Here is a 19,209-nt window from a genome sequence, read left to right on the forward strand (position 1 = left end):
ATGATTGAGAAAACTGAACACTTTGGAACTTAATTGTTGCTTAATGTAAGAAAATTACCCTAATGTAAGAAAACTGAACACTTTTCTACTTATTCTTGGTATTTTCGTTTTATGCTTATTGCTTGATTCTGTCTGATCAATAGAGTCTTGATTTTGATCCTTAAATTTAACTGGAAAGTACCTTTAAGGATCTGAAATAAACGAAAATAATTGATAACTTGTAATGCTAGGAATAGATTCCAGGTTATTGATTGCATTATAATTTTGTTCCTAAAGCTGGATGATTTGTTAAATATCTGAGGAATCAGTGTTTGAGAAATTATCTTATGAATTTCATCTGTGAGGAATAAAGATGAATGACTTTAAATTAAGCATCAAGAATAAGTAGTTTTGAGTATTATATATTGTATTATTCAAAATACAGATGATTGAGATAGACGCAATTCAATCCCAAGTATCTTTCTCTATTTTTGATAAGTTAGTTTTGTATTTGGTTGAATCAAACCCTATATCTCTTAGTTACTTGTGAAATCTTTAATTTGGTTATGAACAAATATCTCAACATTATTTTCTATACTTAATGAGTTTTACAACATAACATCTTAATTAGAATTGTTCTCTGTGGGTTCTTCATTCGTACTTTAAAGAGTACTATATTATAGTTGATTCGGTACACTTGCCGAGAGAAATCAACAAGTTTTTGGCACCGTTTTCGGGGAACAATTTCTTTTAAGAATTTCTGAAGTATAACTCATTGAGTATTGTGAATATTTTGTTTTCTTTGTGAATAGACACTTGTTTAGATCTTATTCTTTTATCATGTGCTAATCCTTGCTTGAGTTGTCTTAGATACATGTTATTAAGAGGACAGGTTCCTGAAGATCAATTGGAATTTGATCCAAAAATTGAGAAGACAGCTAGAAGAAATCAAAGCAAGAAGAGAGAAGAAAAGAAGAAGCAAGGACAAACAAAAGCAAAATCTTCCAACACTCTCAACTCACACAATCAAACAGAGTTCCAAATGGCTGATAATAGACAAAATCCACCTAGAAGGACATTGGGAGACTATGCTATGCAACAAGGACCGAGGCATTTCTCTAGCATAGCCATACCTCTTGCCACCAAATCATTAGAAATGAAGCCAGCTTTTCTTAGCTTAATTAGCACTCATCAATTCACTAGAATGGATCATGAAGACCCTTATACTTATCTATCCACATTCTATGAGTTGGTTGGGACCATGGGCTTCGAGGAAAATGATATTGAATCTGTTTATCTGCATCTATTTCCTTTCTCACTTGCAGGCAAAGCAAAAGAATGGTTAAAGTCACATCCAAACCAGAGTCTAAGTAACTGGAATGATGTAGAAGAGAAATTCCTACACAGATTCTTCCCACTCTCTCGATATATCAAGGCTAAGTCTGATATCTCCACATTCAGGCAAGGGCCAGAAGAACCTTTTTGTGAAGCTTGGGAACGCTTTAAAGTGATGTTAAGAAGATGTCCTAATCATGGCTTTGAGGATATTGCTCAGTTGAACATATTCCACAATGGTTTGAGGCCTGATACTAAAATGATCTTGGATGCTGTAGCAGGAGGTACAATGATGAGTGCTGATGCAGAACAAGCTACAAGAATCATTGATGCCTTAGCCTCAACAGATTACCAAGCTCAACATGATAGATATACTGTGCAAAAGAAAGGGGTGCTGGATCTTAGTACTTCAGATGCAATTTTAGCACAAAACAAGATTTTGACTCAGCAAATTGAGGCATTAACCAAGCAAATGTCAAAACTGCCTCAACAATTACATGCAGTAAATTCTCCTTCAATTCAGAATCAAACTTTGAAGTGTGACTTTTGTGGGGGAGATCATCTTAATGGCCAATGCTCTTACCAAAATCCATCAGAGGAAGAGGTTCAATATATGAATAATCAAGGAAGGCAAGGTGACTTTGCATATAATTATCCAAATAACATGACTCAAGGATGGAGGAATAATCCAAATCAAGGATTTGGGTGGAAGCAAGAGGTTGGATCATCTAACAGACAAGCTCCTTATCAATAGCAACCACATTATCCTTCCGTTCATGAGAGAACATCCAAATTGGAGGATACATTTGAGAAATTCATGCAAGCCTCTCTATCTAATCAGAAAAATACTGAAGCATCAATAAGAAATTTAGAGACACAGGTGGGGAAGCTGGCTAAACAGTTAGCTGATAATCAAGGAAGTCAATTTTTAGCAAATACACAAACCAATCCCAAAGAGCATTGCAAGTATGTCACCACTAGAAGTGGGAAAGTTATAGGAAAAGGAATTGGAGATAATTTAGTTGTTGAGGAAGAGGTTTTAAGTGAGAGAGAAAATGAAAAAGAACAGATTGAGTGTGAGGGAGGAGAAGGAAGGAATAAGGAAGATGTTGTAGATATTAGAGAGAACATAGAAAAAAGTGAAAAACAAGAGAGGAGTGTTCCTATAAAAGATGTACCTTATCCACATGCTCCTACAAAGAATGCAAAGAAAGGCAATTTGCAAGATTTATGGATATTCTCAAAAGATTGCAAATTAACATTCCTTTTACTGAAGCTTTAAAGCATATGCCTACATATGCTAAATTCATGAAGGAATTATTGACAAAGAAAAGAAAATTCAATGACCAGGAGATAGTTGAATTAGAAGCTGGATGCAGTGCTATAATTCAAAAGTCATTACCGCAGAAATCTAGAGATCCTGGGAGTTTCACTTTGCCAGTTACCATAGGAAATCTCACTGTTGGAAAGGCATTATTGGATCTTGGAGCTAGTATTAATTTGATGCCTTCATCAATGCTGAAGAAAATTGGAGATGTAGAAGTGAAACCAACAAGAATGACTTTGCAGTTGGCTGATAGATCAATCAAATATCCACATGGAATAGTTGAAGATCTATTGGTAAAGGTAGATAAATTTCTATTCCCAATAGATTTTGTTGTAATGGATATTGAAGAAGATGCTGAAGTACCTTTGATATTGGGAAGACCATTCATGAAAACTGCCAAAGTTATAATTGATGTAGACAAAGGAAAATTGAAGGTTTGTGTTCTAGATGAAGAAGTAAGCTTTAATGTTTTTGAAGCAAAGAAGCATTCAAATGATCATAAAAAGTGTTTTAGAGTGGATATGAATGTTGTTGAACCTTCAATGATGTTAATCAGGCGTCAAGCTATATGACGTTAAACGAGCGCTTGCTGGGAGGCAACCCAATGTTTTGTTTTGAAATGTGTTTTTAATTTTTGTTTTGATTTAGTAGTATGTTTTAATATTTGTCTTTAAAACCAGTTTGATATGTGAAATGGTCATGTAGGTTTGAAATGTTAGGTGAAATGAATGGATGGAAGAAAACTTAGAAAGGTTTGAAACTTTTGGCAAAGACAAAATGAAAATTTTCAAGAAAATTTCATTGCTGAGTAATTTTAGCTTAAGCTAGATATGCAGAAAAAGAAAAAAAATTTGTTTTGCAACTTTTGTTAGAATGGATGGCTTTAAACTAGAAGGGGGGTGAATTGTTTAAAGAGAATTTTCGTAAACTTTTTAAAACAAGAATGAAATTATCTCAGGAAAGCAATTCATCAGAGATTCAGTTTGCCAAAACAGCAAGCAACAACTGCAGTACCAAAAAAACAATCGGTTGTTTCACATAAACAATCAGTTGTTTATACCAGCAAACAACAAATAAAACTGAATTTAAAGAGATAAGGATAGAGAGATTGTACACAGATGTTTATACTGGTTCACTCCAAACCCAGAGCTACATCCAGTCTTCTCAGAAACCCTGAGGAAATCCACTAAGCAATCACACCTTGATTACTTACACAACAACCAAGAGAATGACCTTGAACACCGCAAGAAACACACTCTCCTTGGCCAAAACACCAACACCAAGATTACTGATCTTGATCCCCTCAAGAACACACAACCAATCTTAGGAAACACAGAAACGAAACTTGTTTTACAGAGTACATGGATTAAACTTGTTACAGAAGATAATCAGAAATCAATACAAGCAGAATCCTATTCCATAACTTTGATCAATCACAAACTTTCAGCAATCTCAGCTTCTTTGAAAAACTCAAAAAAACTCTTAGCAAAAACTTGTCAAAGATTTTTTGTCAAATTTGTTTTTCTGAATTTATTCAAAGATGTAGTTTGTTATCAAATCTTAACAAACTCTTAAATTGCATTAAAAGATTAGTCAAAGCATTTAATGACTAGAGCGTAAGCAGTTAAATCATTTAATGCTCAGTCAAAGATAAAACAATTTTTCTGTTATGGTCCCAAAACAAACAATCGGTTGTTTTCTCGAATCAATCGGTTGTTTTGGTTTTTAATAGTTCAACCATTTGAAAACAGTTTTAAATATTTTTCTCAAAACACCTAAGTATAAACAATCGGTTGTTTCGACAAAACAATCGGTTGTTTTAACTTAGTTTGAAAACATTTTACTTTCACAAAGATTGAGAATGCCTATGCTTTAGATTTAATCAAAGGGTGGATTACAACACTCAAACTACCCCAGAACTATACTAAACCAGCACAGCAACACCAAGCACAACCAAGACTTCAACATCCTTCAAAGGATTTGGATTCTTCAAAGCTTGAACACCACTTGGTTCAACAATCTCCCTCCATTTAATGAAGACAAATCCGTGATGCTTGTGTTGTACCTGATTGAATTTGAAGCAGTTCTTGCAAGATATAGTTTTGAACAAAGTATAGAACTTCTGATATTTGGTTAGCACAGATATAAAAAATTAAACTTCAGAGCTAAATATCATAAACAAATACTACTCATCCAAAATGTTTCAACAACAAAAAACAGAAATTTAAACACAGCAGCATATATATCTCCCCCTATTTGTCTTCACAAATAGACAAAGAGAAGATATAAAACAAGATATTGTTTTGATTACATCAGAATTAAAGCAGCAACAACAGAAAGAAAGAGAATTTAAAAAACTAGATATAACCACAAAAAACAATCGATTGTTTCGAAGCACCAATCGGTTGTTTTTCCTTCATTCTTCATCATCAGCAAACTGAAGATCAAAGATTTGGTTCTGGACAGCTTCAATCTGTTCATCTAGAATCATGAATCTCGCATCCATGTTGTCAAACCTGGTGTCAATCCTCTGGAAATTACTAACACAGAGATCGTGGAGGCTCCTTTGATTTTCAGCAAAGCTATCAAGCCTATTCACCATAAGTCTTTCAAAAGAAGACATGGTTTGCATCCTTTCTCCTTGATTTCTAGCACCAACACTTGGTCCAGCATCTTGATAATCTTCAGGTGGATCTTCATGTTGAACATCCATATCAGCAGGTTCATCTTGTTCAAGATTAACAGCACCACTAGATGAGGCACCAAGATCACCATCCTTGCTTATCCATTTTCCACCTACTTTGGTAAAACCCATTTTGCTGAGTGATCCATTGTTCAACTCTTGAGTTGACTTGACCAACTCAGATGTTTCATCTTCAAGGTTCACTTCAAAATAGAGTAGAAATTTAGATACCAAAACAGCATATAGATAATGATAATCACCTAACCTCATGGCTTTTTGCATGTGCTCTTTGATGATGTGAATCCAATTGATTTTAATTTTCTTCGTGATGCAGAAGATATATACCAGATCTTCTTCAGTATGAACAAAATGATTACTCTCTCTTGGAGTTAGAATCCAAGTCACAATGAGATCAAGCAATCTCTCATCAAGCTTTAGACCTCCAACTGAGCATGTACTTACTTGAGCATGTTGATTCTTCAAGCAACTCTTGTAGAATAGGATTTTGTTAAAATCCTCCACTACACCAAGATTTCCTTGGTTGATTCTAAGGCCAGAGAACTTGAGACCAGCAACAACAGTCCATACTTCCTGAGTTATCTCCATCTCTACACCTTTCACATGAGAAACTAGATTGTTTCCCTCAAACTTTAGGTTTGTGTAGAACACCCTCACTAAATTTGGATATATGTTTCCCTTCATCTCCAGGAACTTTCTGAGAGATTGATCCTTGAGCAGCCTTCAAACATTATCAAGCTTTTGACTTTTCAGCCAATCAAAGCATACAACCTTGGCGTTGTTTATCTTTTTGATACTTGTTTCATACCTATATTTCTCAATAAGATCGTTGTCTCCAGAAAACCAGCCTTCTAGCCTTCCTCCAGACCTTACAGCCCTGGTTTTGACTCTCTTTGAGGTGGGAGGAGTTGATTCCATGATGGCAGAGAAGAAAATAGAGAAGAGCTCTCTTCACAGATTTTTGCAAGAGATGTTGCAAGATATGTTGCAATTGGTTGTTCTTGTGGAAGAGATCAGCTGCACCAGATTTTATAGCAGAAAAAAGAATCAATTAGCATTCAATTTTATTTAGTGGGTACCTGATATTTCAGAGAGAAAGGACTTGACTCTGCTCTGCACAAAAAACGTCAGAAAAAGCTGAAAATCACATGATCTTCACATGTGATCTTTGACTAATCATTAAAGATCTTGAATTCCCAAGATTTTTGAATATTTTCCTTTATGACAGTTGTAACTCCTTTCTGAACGTAATCAGCTTTCAACACAGATTCTTTGACCAAGATTCTCTCTTTTGAATTGATCTGCAACGGATAGAAATTCAAAATAGCTATTAAAACAATTTCTTTATAGTGCTGTCAGACCCAAAACAATCGGTTGTTTTTTTGCAGCAGTTAAAACTGAATTTGAATTTTAACCATGAGCAGAAAGAGATCAAGGTAGATGACATTAAGCATAATAAAAAGATTGTTTAACCATGAGAAAGAATTTTGAAACAAAAATTAAGAACAAATAAAGGAAAGTCTTATCCTTATTGTTAATTCTTCAATGAGCCATGTGCTTTATGATCAAGCCTCTTTTCACTTGTTGAGGTCTTTTGCCTAGCATTGATTCAGCTTCAAAGACTGTCTTTTTCTTCAAGAACTTGATCAGATGACTCAGTCCCTCCTTTTTCTTTAGTTTTCCTGCATAAAAGATTTCAAGCAACAAGATTTGGTCCCCTTACAAATTTGGGTCCTTTTGACTTTTCTTTGCAGTTAGAAACTTCACATCCCTTAGGAATCCATTTCATAAAACCTCTTGGAACAGAATATTTCCTTATTTTGCAGAACCTAACAGAGTGACCTCTCTTCATGCAGTAAAAGCATGTAACAACCGGTTGTTTCGTCGTAACAATCAATTGTTTTTCTAACTTTCTTGAAAACATTTTGAAAACTTATCTTGCTTGTTTTGTGGATTAAAGCCTAAACCAGCCTTTCCAAAAACACAACTTTGAAATGCCAAGACATTCTCAAAGTTAGATTTCCCCTTTGAAAGCTTGTCCACATTTTCAACAAGATAATGAACCTTTTTCTCAAGATTTTCACAATTTTCGCAAATGAGAGTATCACACTTGCAAGAAGCATTTTTGAAATGATTTTCTAATTTTTCAAAATCACTTTTTGCTTTTTCCATATCTTCTTCAAGTGATTTAACTCTCTTTTCAAGCCAACTGTTAAGATCTTTCAATCGGTTGTTTGAAAGAACCAATCTATTAGCTTCATCATGTGTTTCTTGAAAAGCTTCAAGCAATTCACTGCAATTTTGTTCATTTAAGGAAGCACATGAACTTGCCTCACTTGAGCTGCAAGATTCATCATCATTTTCAGCAACCAAGCAGATGTTTGCTTTCTCATCTTCACTTGATGAAGAACTTGATGATGATATCTCATTTTCATCCCAAGCTATGTAGGCCCTTTTTGTCTTGCCTTTCTTTTCCTTATAACTGGGCTTTTTCTCCTTGCTTTTGTTTGGACAATCTGCCTTTTTATGACCTTGCTCACCACAACCAAAACAATTATAGTTATTTGAATTAAAATCACTGGATTTCTTGTTTCCATACCTATTTTTGTTGTTGTCTTTGTTGCGGTTTCTCTTTAGGAATTTGCTGAACTTTCTTAACAGCAAGCTAAGGTTTTCCTCATCACTTTCATCACTGGAATCTTGTTTCCCTTTGTGCTTGGATGCTTTTAAGGCTATGCTCCTTGTGTGCTTATCTTCACTCTCTTGAACATTGAGTTTATTCATCTCTAGCTCATGTTCCCTAAGCTTTCCAAACAAAGAAGCAACACTTAATGATGTTAGATCTTTAGATTCGGAAATAGCAGTTACCTTTGGTTGCCATGCTCTATCAAGACATTTCAAGATCTTGATGTTCAGCTCTTCTTTATCAAAAGTCTTGTCAAGGCTCATAAGGTGATTGATGATGTGCGTGAATCTTTTCTGCACCTCAACAATTGTTTCTCCTTTAAGCATTCTAAACATCTCATACTCTTGGATTAGAGCATGCTTTCTAGCTCTTTTCACCTCATTTGTTCCTTCATGAGTGACTTCCAAGGTGTCCCACATTTCTTTTGATGATTTGCATTGCGAGACCCTGAAAAACTCATCAGAATTTAAAGCAGAGGTTATAATATTTTTGGCAATGCAATCGAATTTGGCCTTTTTGCTTTCTGCATCAGTCCATTGAGACCATGGTTTCTCAATGACAGATCCATCCTTTTCAAACTTTGGGACAAAAGGACCATTTTCAATTGCATCCCAAATTCCTTTGTCTAGAGATTCCATAAATATTTTCATTCTTACTTTCCCAAATTGGTAGTTCAAACCACAAAACAGAGGTGGTCTGTTAATTGAAACACCTTCCCCAAAAGGTAGTCTATCAGCCATTAAAAAAGGTTTTTAGGATCAACTTGAATAACTTTCAAGAACCAAGCTCTTGATGCCAATTGTTAGAATGAATTGCTTTAAACTAGAGGGGGGTGAATTGTTTAAAGAGAATTTTCATAAACTTTTTAAAACAAGAATGAAATTATCTCAGGAAAGCAATTGATCAGAAATTCAGTTTGCCAAAACAGCAAGCAAAAACTGCAGTACCAGAAAAACAATCGGTTGTTTCACAGAAACAATCGGTTGTTTATACCAGCCAACAACAAATAAAATTGAATTTAAAGAGATAAGGATAGAGAGATTGTACACAGATGTTTATACTGCTTCACTCCAAACCCAGAGCTACATCCAGTCTTCTCAGAAACCCTGAGGAAATCCATTAAGCAATCACACCTTGATTACTTACACAACAACCAAGAGAATGACCTTGAACACCTCAAGAAACACGCTCTCCTTGGCCAAAACACCAACACCAAGATTACTGATCTTGATCCCTTCAAGAACACACACCAATCTTAGGAAACACAGAAACGAAACTTGTTTCACAGAGTACAAGGATTAAACTTGTTACAGAAGATAATCTGAAATCAATACAAGCAGAATCCTATTCCACAACTTTGATCAATCACAAACTTTCAGCAATCTCAGCTTCTTTGAAAAACTCAAAAAAACTCTTAGCAAAAACTTGTCAAAGATTTTTTTTCAAATCTGTTTTTCTGAATTTATTCAAAGATGTAGTTTGTTATCAAATCTTAACAAACACTTAAATTGCATTAAAAGATTGGTCAAAGCATTTAATGACTGGAGCGTAAGCAGTTAAATCATTTAATACTCTGTCAAAGATAAAACAATTTTTCTGTTATGGTCCCAAAACAAACAATCGGTTGTTTCCTCGAATCAATCGGTTGTTTTGGTTCTTAACAGTTCAACCATTTGAAAACAGTTTTAAATCTTTTTCCCAAAACACCTAAGTATAAACAATCGGTTGTTTCGACAAAACAATCGGTTGTTTTAACTTAGTTTGAAAACATTTTACTTTCACAAAGATTGAGAAGGCCTATGCTTTATATTTAATCAAAGGGTGTATTACAACACTCAAACTACCCCAGAACTATACTAAACCAGCACAGCAACACCAAGCACAGGCAAGACTTCAAGATCCTTCAAAGGATTTGGATTCTTCAAAGCTTGAACACCACTTGGTTCAACAACTTTCGCTTGAGCTAAACTGGGCTAGCTTGAGCTAGAAAACTCTGCTGCTCTCGGCCAAACTTTAGCTTGAGCTAAAACGGTCTAGCCTGAGCTAAACAAACTCTGTTGCTCTCTACCAAATTTTAGCCTGAGATAAAATGAGCTAGCTTGAGCTAGAACAAATCTGTTGCTCCCTGCCAAATTTTAGCTTAAGCTAAAACGAGCTAGCTTGAGCTAGAAAATATGTTGCTCTCTGCCAAATTTTAGCCTGAGCTAAGAAGCTCTAGCCTAAGCTAGTGAGATTTCTAAAAAAAAAATTGCAGCATTTTATAAAAATCACATTTTGAAAACCCTGCACCCTAACTCAGTTTTAGAAGCACCCTCTGTTCAAAAGAATCCCAAAGCTTCCATCTACATAACCATTCTCAAACAAACATTTCATCTACATTGCCATTATCAAGGTAAGTAATTACTCATCTCCATAAGCATTTTCATTGCCATTTCCATTCAACCAAGTCCAGTCATGTGTGTTTCTACTTCCAATTCACAGTTCGTTTTTAAATTGAAAGATTCAATCTTTTTGAAATTTCAATGTCTTGATGTTGAATAGGATTGTGGAATAGGATAATCAAAGTTAAGCACGGTTTCCATGGATAAAATACCCAAACAAAAAGTACTCATTCAATTTCATTTTATACATTGCATATCAAGTGTTTGTTGAAATGCCAATCAAATAAAACACTTTGATTTGAAAAATGTTTATTCTTACTTGTGCAGAAAAATGTGTCGCACCAAATCCACAACTGGTATTAAATAATCTGTCGTTGACACCCATTGAATTTGATGATTATCTATCTTGGCATGGGGACATGCACAATTTTTTAGGGGAGGCAGGAGAGTTTGGAGTTGGGATTAGAGTTGAAGAGACACCAGAAATGGCAGCTGGAACAACTGGAGTAGCAACAGATGATGAACATTCAAACCAAGTTCAGAATGATGATGTTGGCACAGAGCAAAACAAAATCACAAGAGGATTTTGATACTTATCATGCACAATGGACAAAAAACTGGTTTTATCTTTTTGTTTAACTTTACTTTCAGTTTAATTTAGTAAGTTGACTTTAGCAGTTTAGTTTAATATTTCTTACTTTAGCTTTTGTTGTTGGCAAGCTTAAGTTAGTATAGTGGTTGATGTTTGCATATTTTGTGAAGTGAAATCTTGTATATAGATAGATGATGGTATAAATTTTTGGAAAAAGAAATCAAACCATAGTTCTAAATTAGAACAACCAAATGGATTGATTGGGGACTTAATTTGAAAAAGAATTTGTGGCTGAAACCATCACTCAAATTGAGAAAGGATAGTAATGTGTAAAAGTTAAAACATGGTAAATAGTTAAAAGCAATGTCTGAGAACAAATGAGGAATTGAAATTAGCCAACCAAGTGAGAGTGTGAAACCTTTAAACAGTTTGAGAGACTTTCACTAGTGAAGAGTTAATTGAGGTTTCCTAATTTTCTAGTCAATTTACATCACAAAATCAAATATGGAGATGATTGAGGCATGTTTAATAAAGTTGGAGGTGAGAAAACTCAAAGCCAAACAGCTAACCTTTGCAATATATGATGAAATGTGCAGAAAAATAACCTTTTTTGAGCCAAATTTGTTTTATTGCACCCTAGCTTCTAATATATATATATTGTCCTACCTTGTGGTATGCTAACAAAAGGAGAGCATAGGTGCAATTCAAATTTCTATAATTAAAAGAATTGGGTTTGGTGTGGCTGTTGGGATTTTGAGAATGAAAAAATAAAAAAGAGAGAAAGAAAAAAAAAGGAAATGACGAAATTATCCAAATTTTCTAAAAAAAAAAGGGATTACAAGAATATAAAAAGAAGCAATGTGAATGAATCTTATGGAAGGGATAATGGATAACACAATTAGAAAGTGAATTGCAAATATGCTAATCTTTTGTTAAGTGTGCATTTTGTTATCCTGGAAAAACCAAATTTTCTTTGTAACCCGATTACAACCTGAAAAAGACCTCAAGATCTATGTTTGTGAAAGTGTTTGTAATCAACTGGAAATGAAGGGCAACCTTAAATTAACTTGGAAATAAGTGAAAAAAAGAGGGAAAACACTCACCAGTGAGGAATGAAGAGAGAAATTCCTTAGTTTGATTCTCAGTGAAGAGTAACAATTGTTTACCTTGGAAATTGAGTACATTCTTATCCTGTCTTGGTTTGAATTGATAGGAAACACCATAATTTTTTTGTTGAATTATCTTGTGCTCTTTCCATGAAGTTGTTTTGATATTAAACTATAGATTTTATTTCTAAGGATTTTAGGGAGGAATGAACTCTTATTTTTTTGAGATTCAATTACTTTGCTTGCAGACAAGTAAGATTCTAGGTTGGGGGGAAATTGATAAGTGCCAATGTGTAGTTTTTATGATTGAGAAAATTGAACACTTTGGAACTTAATTGTTGCTTAATGTAAGAAAATTACCCTAATCTGAGAATTATTGAATCTGATTATATATTTTGAACCAAGAAACAAATGAAGAAATTTAATCTCAATTTTTTGTGTAAATTGCATATGAATATGAAGCATTGAAAGAATTTTTCAAGCTGGCATTGAAAGAAAGAAAGTAAAAACTTAATTGGATCACAAGAAGATTTAGCTCAAGCTAGAGGATTTAGCTCAAGCTAAAACTGTCCAGAGTTGATTAAAAGTGCAGTACTAATCTAGCTCAGGCTAGAATTGCTAGCTCAAGCTAAAATTGTCGAGAGTTGATTAAAAATGCACCGAAAGATCTAGCTTAAGCTAAATTGGCTAGCTTGAGCTAAAGTTGATTATATAAATTTTGAAACACAACTCAAAACCAGCGGTGGAAAAAGATTGGGTTTTTATAGAGAGAGACTAGTGAGAGAAAGAGAAAAAGCCTCTGTTCTTAGGAGAAGAACTTGCTCAGATCAATCCTTCTTATGCAATCCAGATCAAGAATGAAGATTAGAGGAGCTGTCATGAGTGGCTAAGTTCTTTCTAACTTGGGATTGAATGTAATTTACCTTGATCAAATGTATTCTTGGTGATATATATATATAAAATTCTCTTTTCTACTTGTTCTTGGTATTTTCGTTTTATGCTTATTGCTTGATTCTGTCTGATCAATAGAGTCTTGATTTTGATCCTTAAATTTAACTGGAAAGTACCTTCAAGGATTTGAAATAAACGAAAATACTTGATAACTTGTAATGCTAGGAATAGATTCCAGGTTATTTATTGCATTATAATTCTGTTCCTAAAGCTAGATGATTTGTTAAATATCTGAGGAATCAGTGTTTGAGAAATTATCTTATGAGTTTCATCTGTGAGGAATCAAGATGAATGACTTTAAATTAAGCATCAAGAATAAGTAGTTTTGAGTATTATATATTGTATTATTCAAAATACAGATGATTGAGATAAACGCAATTCAATCCCAAGTATCTTTCTCTATTTTTGATAAGTTAGTTTTGTATTTGGTTGAATCAAACCCTATATCTCTTAGTTACTTGTGAAATCTTTAATTTGGTTATGAACAAATATCTCAACATTATTTTCTATACTTAATGAGTTTTACAACATAACATCTTAATTAGAATTGTTCTCTGTGGGTTCGACATTCGTACTTTAAAAAGTACTATATTACAGTTGATTCGGTACACTTGCCGAGAGAAATCAACAGAAACCACTGAGAATTCACTATGTAATCCACCCTAGATTACAAGCTACACACACCACTCATTGGCAAATACCACACCAAGAATGTTGATATTGAACCCCTCAAGAACACACAACACTATTTGGCAACACAAATACAAAAATACAGTTATTAAGGAAGAAGGAAATAAAATACACTTGGTCATTACAAAGCTTAAAGTTCAGAAGTACAACTCAATCTTATTCCAGACAGTTAAGAATGATCCAAAGCTCTTTCAAATCTTGGAAAAACTATTTTTGGTAAACTCTCTTTCTTACTCCAAGATTAGGAGCATAAACCACATTTATATAGACCAACCAAGTGGTTAAAAACATTTAATAAAGGAGCCAAGGTAGTTAAAATCATTTAAAACAGATTAAAACCACTTAACAGAATTTTGTTAAGGTTTTCGGGAAAAACAATCGGTTGAATTCTCGAAACAACCAGTTGAATTGACTTGATAGCAAAGTGAAACAAAGTCAAGCTTTTGAAAACCTCTTCAAAATCCACTAAGTGTAAAACAACCTACTGATTCGAAATTTCAACAACTTTTTACAAAACCCATCTTTTCAAAAGATTAAAGATTCAAATGAACTTGGATCATTTTAAGGAGTGAATTAACAAGTTTTAAACAACAAGATAACACACACACCCAGCAACAAGGTCTTCAAGCTTTCCACTTGGATTTGGAGACATCAAAACATCTTGTTCAACAAATCCTACGGTCCACAATACCTTCATCCTTGTACATTGATAAAAGAAAGTGTTAGGACTGTGTAAGAGATTGAAAAGTGTGCATAACATAATGAAAAAAACAAAAATATACCTTGTTGTGAAGGTTCATTGTGTTGAACCTACCTTTGGTATCGCACCTGACAATCTCTACTGGGTTGGCCATTTTAGTTTGTTAAGTAAGGAAAGAAGTAAACAAAGTGATACAAACCACAACAACCAGCAGATGGCTAAGGACACATCAAGCATTTCACCAAAAGGTCAATCATCTCAATATACAAAGTCAGGCCTCACCAAACCTCGAGAAAGCATCAGCAGAAGAAGAACAAGCTACAAAACCAAAATATCAGAAGTTCTTCCTTCCTGTCTTTCAACAAGAGAAGTTATGTAAATAAATTGGGCTCACTTTGGGGGTCCATATAGAAGAATAGGCTAGAATAGGTTCACATAACATAACATGGGGTGTATTTATCAAATTTAGCTTGTGCCAAGTCCATTAGGGTATGAAGGTAACCTTAGCTTCTAAAAGCTAGGTCTAGGGGTGACATTGACCAAAAGTTCAACCCTAGGTCGCTCCTCTCTTATTCTAACTCTACCCTCTCCCATTTTGCCCACCAAGACACTCCTTTCCATAAATAGGGTGTCTTGCCTCATGTATTCACATTGAATTTGAATATAGTAAAGAAACTCTGCAGGAGTGTTTTTGTGGGACTTGAGAGTTCTTAGAGTGAGTCTTATCTTGAGTGTGCGAGCACTTCAAGTGGCGGCTCTTTCACCACTCATCTTGGAGTGCCTCCTTCTCCAAATGGCATGACTTCCTTCTTCTTCCATAAGCTTTCTTCATCCCTTCATCATTTTTATTCTTTTCTTGCACCACTTTCCATTCTATATACGTCTTTCTCTATTATTTGGTTGGTCTTTGCTTTGGTATTGTTCTTTATTTGCTCCTTGTCTTTAATTCCTCACCTTTGCATCATCCACACCATATATTTGTGTTTTTCTCTTTTCCCTCTAGAAGTGAACCTTCACACTTACTTAACCACTTGGTTAAGTGTTAGGTTTGATGGCTACAACAAGAGGGGGGTGAATTATTTTCAAATTGTTTTCGCAAATACTTTGCTTAGAATGAAGCTTTAACAAACAACACACTGAAGTAGTTCAGAAACCAATTCAAAAGCCAAACAGAAAAATCAGAAATTTAATCGGTTAAAGTTACGATTTAACCAGTTGTTTATGACCGCAGAAAATACAAACAGTTGAATGAGAGATGAGATAGAGAGAATTACACACATAGATTATCCTGGTTCACTCAATCACAGAGCTACATCTAGTCCTCAGTCAAACCACTGAGTTTTCACTATGCAATCAATCACAGATTACACAAACACCACACACAAGAAGGTGACTTTGAATCCCACAAAGCCTACTCACCCTTCTTGCACACAACAACCACCTCAAGCCAGAATCCTACTGACTTTATAGGATTTTACACAGTTATACAAAAATGTTATATGAACAATTACAAGAACTTGAACAGGATTAGAAAACACCTGGTAAGACACAAAACACCGGCACCCTATTGATCAGTTCTTTCAAAGACAGCAAAGCACAAGGCAATCTTACTAAAAACTTGGTTGAAACCTTTTCACATACAGTTTTGGTAATCACTCAAATCAGTCTCAACTCAGAGTATAAAAGGTTTCTGTTTTATCAAACTTGATCACTCTCATCATCATTTAAATGTTTGAAACAAACACATATTTATAAAACTTGAAATGATAACGTTGGAGCAAATAAGTTAAAAACAGATTTTCAAAAAACTGTTACAAGCACACACATTTAATTGATTAAAACCACGATTTAACCGGTTGAATGCTCTTGTCAGTTATAAAACAGTTTTAAAACTTTCTTTACCAGCTAAGTTACAAACAACCGATTATCTCAACATTTTAATCGGTTGTTTTTCCCTTTGCATGGAAAAACACTTTAGTCTTTAAAACTGATTGAAATGAGCTTTGTCTAAGATTCAAAACTGATCTTACAAAGATTCTAAACCTCAAACCAAAACTTAAACCTAGAACAACACACAACTTCAGGCTTCACTTGAATTTGACACATCAAAGCTTCTCATCTTCAACATTAAGTTCGTGTTCAGTGAGTATCTTCTTTGGGTTCTCACCATATTTTGTTAATCCAAAAAATCATAAATAAAAGTGCAACCCATAAAAAGTGCAATCTTAAAATCAACTCACATAAAAAAGGGTACCAAAGAAAGAAAATATGCATAGCAAAGATTAAAGAAGAGGAAACTTCAGTGTTCTTAGGGTGGAAATATCAATATTTATAACTCCTTCGAGTCACGAAGATTAGAAAGTAAGTGTTCAATTGTAATTATATTAAAATTTGTATGCGTTTATTTATATAATAATAATATATTTTTATACTAATAAAATAATACGTTAATATTATATCTTTAATGTGTTGGCAGATGATGACTTCATATTGCAGATATTAAAAAATTGACATAGTTATAAGAAAAACAAAACTGAAAGACTCTGTTGTCTCCATATTCAAATGACAAAGTAATAAGGGAAATTATTGGAAATCACACTAAGCATTATAACATAATAATTGATGTGACAACTATGCAAAAGAAAAACTCTTCACCTAGCAATTCAAAAGATAGATTGTTTATCAGAAACTATCATGATAATAACAAAGCACGGGAAATTTCACACCTCCAATTTAACCTAATGAGGAGTAAATAAGATATATGTTGAATTGACTATAAATTTTAAAATATGATAATGGTTTAAATGTAGGTGCTAATACTTTTGTGTTGAGACTATTATTTTAGATTGCAATACATTCAGAATAAAATAGCAATTTATACTTTGAATTATAATAATAATAAACAATTTAGGAAAACTTCATATGAAAATTAAGAATACATACAGCAATGAAATTAAAATGTTAAAACATAATATAACACCTTCTAAATAACATATTGCATTAACAGAGCAGAAAACAATATCAAAATATAAAGTATCAATCAGTCTTTGCTTTAGTTGGCACTATTTATATGTTGAACCCATACTTTTTAGTTTCAACACTTTTTGAAATAAAGCACCACATTATACATTTAAAAAAAAAACAATTTTTGCAAGTTAATTCACAACATATACCTAAATAAGCAAAGATATAATACAATGTAAAGGGAAAAGAAAATATAAATAACAATCAAAGTTTGCTCTAGCTGCCAATATTTTTGTGTTCAGCAAATCAATTTAAAATGCAATACAATTTCAATATATAACATCATAAGATATTCAAAAATCAAATATCATAGGAAAAGTAAAATTGGCAGGAAAAGAAATAATGATCAAACACATGATGGAAGAAGAAAGATTTCACAAAACATGGAGTATGAATCAACTTTTCCTGTATCTGCCAATAAGTTTGTGTTGACAAAATTAGTTTAAAATGAATGACAACGTTAATGTAGCAGCGCATAATGTTTTCATAAATACAAATAAATTATGAAAATGATAAAATTTGCGGAATCATAAAAGACATAATAGAAGAAGGAACATAAGTCTAAAATGCAACACAATTTGAATATAACAACACCTTAAAACAATTTTTTTTTAAAAACAACGGAAGCAAAAAAAAAATTGTCAAAAGTTATAAAGAAGAAGGAACAACAATGTATTTGATATTAGTCAAATTTTCTTGTAGTTTCCAATATTTATGTGTTCACAAAATCACTGAAAGCAGCACGCTAAATAAGCAAAGATATAATAGAAAAAACACGAAAAAGAAAATATAAAGTATGAATCAATGTTTGTTGTAGTTGCCAATATTTTTGTGTTCAACAAATCAATTTAAAAAGCAACACAATCTCAATATCCAATAGCATAACACGTTCATAAATAGAATATCAAATGAAAAATCAACAAATAATGTATGATCAAGAGTTTGCTTTAGCTGCAAATACTTTTGTGTTCATTACTAAGTTAAAAATGCAACACGTTTTGAACATAGCAACGCATTATGCCTTCAGAAATAAAGCAATAAAAAATTTCAGGAAAATATGAAGAAGAAGGAACCAAATCATGTATTTTTCTATAGGTGTCAATATTTTTGTGTTTCCCAAATCGTTTTATGATGCAACACATAAATAGAATATAGAACAACATAATACATTCATAAATAATATAACATATAGAAAAATATAAGCATTAGGAAAAAAGCATGTTCATGAATGTTACTCATAAAACATTCCTTCTGGATCACCTTTTGTTGTAGCTGGGAAACTTATTTCTTAAGCATATCGACTCAAAATGCACCACTAAAAAAGTCATCAATTATAACTTTTATGAAAAACAAAGCAAGTTACCCATGAATATAATCATAAAAGAAATAAATTGTCAAAATGCATGTAACCCAAACTGCCAATGTAAACTTAAAAAAAATAATAACGAACAACATGTAACCTTAAACAGAAATAGAGTAAAAGCAAAACTACATAAAGGTCAAAACTCATTCTATTGACAATATATGAAAGAACACAAAGAAACATATGAAAAAGATCATGTTAAACAATCGGGTTAAAAACCAAGACTTAAAAGGAAAATTTTGAAGAATGTATTAGAAAAAAACTGTAACCATCTGAACCTCCGATGCGACCATACACCAATGAGGTAAAATGTCAACACAGCCATGGAAGAACAAAAGTAATGTAGTAACGTGTGGGTAACAAACTCAATAGAT

General features: G+C 33.3%; 2 pseudogenes; one reads left to right on the forward strand and one right to left on the reverse strand.

Moving 5' to 3' along the window:
- Positions 1-853: 853 nt before the first annotated feature.
- On the forward strand, positions 854-3,213 carry LOC137829061 (uncharacterized; annotated as a pseudogene).
- Positions 1,413-1,518, reverse strand: LOC137830781 (small nucleolar RNA R71; annotated as a pseudogene).
- Positions 3,214-19,209: the final 15,996 nt, after the last annotated feature.

This window comes from Phaseolus vulgaris, chromosome 7 (assembly GCF_051622355.1).
Source record: "Phaseolus vulgaris cultivar YP4 chromosome 7, ASM5162235v1, whole genome shotgun sequence".
Classification (NCBI taxonomy): domain Eukaryota; kingdom Viridiplantae; phylum Streptophyta; class Magnoliopsida; order Fabales; family Fabaceae; genus Phaseolus; species Phaseolus vulgaris.